This window comes from Poecilia formosa, unplaced genomic scaffold (assembly GCF_000485575.1).
Source record: "Poecilia formosa unplaced genomic scaffold, Poecilia_formosa-5.1.2 Scaffold40, whole genome shotgun sequence".
Lineage (NCBI taxonomy): Eukaryota > Metazoa > Chordata > Actinopteri > Cyprinodontiformes > Poeciliidae > Poecilia > Poecilia formosa.
Genome location: NW_006799979.1, coordinates 57,004 through 60,909, shown reverse-complemented (window position 1 = coordinate 60,909; position 3,906 = coordinate 57,004).

Below are 3,906 nucleotides of genomic sequence, written 5' to 3'. Positions count from 1 at the left end.
TGTGTGTGTGTGTGTGTGTGTGTGTGTGTGTGTGTGTGCGTGTGTGTGTGTGTGTGTTCAGAATATTTTCGGGTATTTCTCAAATAAACGCGCTTTCATAGAGACATTCAGACTTAATATTGTAAGGCTACTGTATAAGACAGCAAAACAATTCATGCTCATTTTAGTGTCACCAAGGGAAAGTCCAAGACTGTACACAGCTAATTGGATCACAGCATGCTGTAAATATAATGCATATTTAAGCTAGTGATGCATGTTTTTTCATCTGAAAACAGCTGTGATGTAAATGGTAGAAAATTATCTTTAGCAAGGCATTAATTTTTGTCTACAATCTATAACATTCTTATTCGTATTTTGTTGCTACTGTATAAGTGAAAGCAAAATTGTGAAACAAGCACTTGCTAAGCTTAGTAGTAATTTTGGAGTGCTAATTATTAAAAGTATTATCTTTTAATTTGAAGGTCTCTAAAAGTGTACAAATGGTATCATGTAAAATTTGATCCTGTAAATAAGTAAAAACATCAGAAAACCTGTTGGTCTTGCAAAACTGGCATAAGATTTTGTAAGAAAACTATTTGTGTGGATTTATAAGAGAAAATAAGCTTTTTAATGACAGCGTATGGAATATATTTTTTTATTATTTATCAATTTGTTGTTAATAAAACTCAATGAAGGACAACAATATGTTGTTTTTGTTTTTTTTACTCTAGTTATTTTCTTTTGAAACTGTCCACAGCCAAAAGGACCTATGGCTGCTTTGCTCTTTACTGAGCATCATTTCAAGACGTTAACAATCAAATTTACAACAATGTAGTCCAACCTATTAATAGCACGCCAGTTAATTAGATTCAAAGATTAATTAACAGCTTATCTAATCTATCAAAGGGCTAAAGATAACTATCTAATTAAGAATGCGAGTGAGAGACGGCCACAAACTTTGCCAAACAAAGAACTCTTAGATATCGGTGTTATCTTTAATCATCATTCCTTTTTTCCCTGTCATTGATTGCTCTCCCTCATTCCACTCTTCTCTCCTTTTTATTTGCTCCGTCTGTTCTCCTTTTCTTCCCTCAGACCCCATCACACCCCTCAGTGTTTCCCCTCCTCCCCTGATGTTTATTGATCACCAAAGTTTATACAAGAGCATCACTTAATGTGCTAGCTTCTTGTCCTGCCTTTGTTGGAAAGGGGCCGCGGCCCGCAATATTGCAAATTGATCCATCTGAGCCCGTCACCCTTTGTTGGACGTTTGTGAAGTGAACTACTATGGCATTAACCGACCTTTTGGTTCATGCTCTTCCCAACCACCCTTCCTATTATCATTTTCTTTGACTCCGTCCGCGTCTCGTCCCTCTGCGGATGGCATCAGCATGGCTAAACACCGGTTTGAGAGCTGATTAGCTGAGCCGCACGCCTGAATGAGCGCCCTGATGAGCTCCTCGAGGTTTAGCCATGTAGCCAATAAACGGACGCTTTTGATTGTCTGACCTCTGAACTCCCTCCGCCTTCACACACCCATCCCTGTTGTCTTCTTTCTTCCTCTCTCTCTCTCTCTCTTCCCCTTTTCTCCGCATCGTCCTCTTCACACCTCCATCCATCCGTTGTCCCTCTCAGGTGAGCACTTGAAAATGGGGTCGCGGTTGTTTGAACACAAACAAGCGCGTCCTCAAGGGCAGATCATCCTTGAAAATGACTCGCCGTACAATTTTATCACCTCTGGGGAAAAAAAGGTAGCAAGAGTGATCTCTTTAATGCCAGTGATTGTGTCTTCCAAATAGTAAAAAAGCCTTGGGTGAAATGTGTTAACTTTCAATGGGTTTATCGCTTCAGTATTTAAAAAAAAGGTTTTCAAAAAGTTAGTGGAGTTAAAGCTCTGGGAGAGAAAACTTCTATAGAAGGTGCAATAATCTGTCCCTTTAGGCATAAGACGCGGGCTCCGAGGTGTAAGACAACCGCCTAATAACAAGCTCTCTCCTCTCGCTGGACAACTTGGCAGGAATTTGGAACACAAGGCAAAACGGCAGCGTTCCTCGACGCGCCTGCGGTCAGACTTCAGCGTCCTCCAGAGCCAATCAGCAGAGGCTCCCGATGTCCGCGTCCCTGACAGCGTAACTGCCTGGCGGAGTATCGTCCCCAGCTTTTAGAGCATCTTTAATTAAGATCTGAATGCCCAGGACCATTGGAACCCCTCAACACGCAACCGTATAGACGCAACAACCTCCCCAAGCTACTGTTGTCATGGAGAGAACACGTTAGGGTGGGGTGGAAAGAGGCTGCAAATGTTTGTGGTGATGGTGGCAGGGGATGGGCTGAGTTAGCAAAGACTGGAGGCAGAGAGGAGAACGGTAAGGGGGTTGGGGCACTGCAGCACAATCATCTTGATTTCTTGTGTTGAACGATTACATGCCATGCTAATTGCTAGCAGAGGGATCTTTAATAAATATTTCATTCGGCGCAGCATCATTACTGCCTAATGTCGTTATTAATCTCCTCCAGTAATTTCCACTCAAGAGAACCATCTTTGGGAGGAAAGGGTAGAGGGTTGTGGGGGGGACTGCCCACCACAAGGAAAGACAGAAACACAGAGGTATAGATCCAGAGAGTCTGGAAGAAATTTAAAAGAAGAAATATATATTTACTATGCATAGAAGAAGAGATGAGGAATATAGGGATAAAGGGATGGAGTGGGCAAAGAGCACCGGAAGCATCAAGCCGGAGCTACTGAGGCTGCAAATATTGTTACAGATGCATATCATTTCCTGAGAGGCCTTTCGATCTGTAAGATTATAGCTACTAATTTGATTTGGACATGAGAAGGGCTTGTGCAACTTCCTTTATAGATAAAGATTTACTCCGGGTAGAGAGATCTGCCACGACTTAGAGTGAAGTGTGTTTAACAATGAAAAGAAAGGGTGCCTCTGTTGCGAATGCCTTGGCACAAGACGTCGGGTTTGGCAAACCTTCGGCTTTGCTTGGACTGTCATGAATGGTTGTCTTTGCAATTTATAAGCGCAGCGTATTCACAGTTTTGATAAAGTTTGAAACAAACTCTAAATTCTTTATATTTGCCTTACAAAGAACCAGAGTGATCTGTTGAGTTGGCTTGATTAACAATTAGCAGGTCTTTCAAACATTGAAGTAAAAAGAACCCTGTGGTTTCAAAATTAAGTTTTAGTCATTTAATCTGTTTTATTACAAGATTAAAGACATTGAACATTTATGTACATTTTTGTCTTTGTTTTTTAGATTTTTTTGATCAAGTTTTTGAAAAGGTCGACTTCAAACGTTTCCTGTGTTCAGATCTGCTACTCCTCCACAGTTTCCATGGACTTCTTTGCTGCTGTTTAAGATATAAATTTGTTCTTGAAAATCTCATGCAATAAAAAAAACACACTTTTTTGTTGTTTTAGGAGTATCAGAGTAAAAGAGGAACATACAGTTTTAGGATGATTATTTGTAAAAGGTTTTGAGAACCGGGTATGACAATTTTCTACTTTACAAAATAAGCACTCCTTTGTGTTCTCTCGCACAAAATCCCAATAAAAACATTGAAACTTCCTGCTATGAAGTGATAAATGTGAAGAAAGATTAAGTGGTGAGAACTTTTGCCAGATTCTCATTCTTATTTTTAGGTTGAATGGAAAAATGCAAAAAGTCAAAAGGGTCTTAAGACGTCACAGGACTGACAACATACGACCCCGGAGTGTTTTTCAGAGAAGTGGTCCGCACCATGTTGTGCAACCCGTCTCTTTCTTCACGCAGTTTAAGACATTAAGAAGGCGTGAAAATGGCAGCAAGCTAAGCCCTGGGCAAATGGCAAATAGCATTAGCCGCCAAGCAGACATTGCATTTTGCTCATTCCAATATCCATTTGTGCCTGCGGCTATGCTAGCTAACTGCTATCAG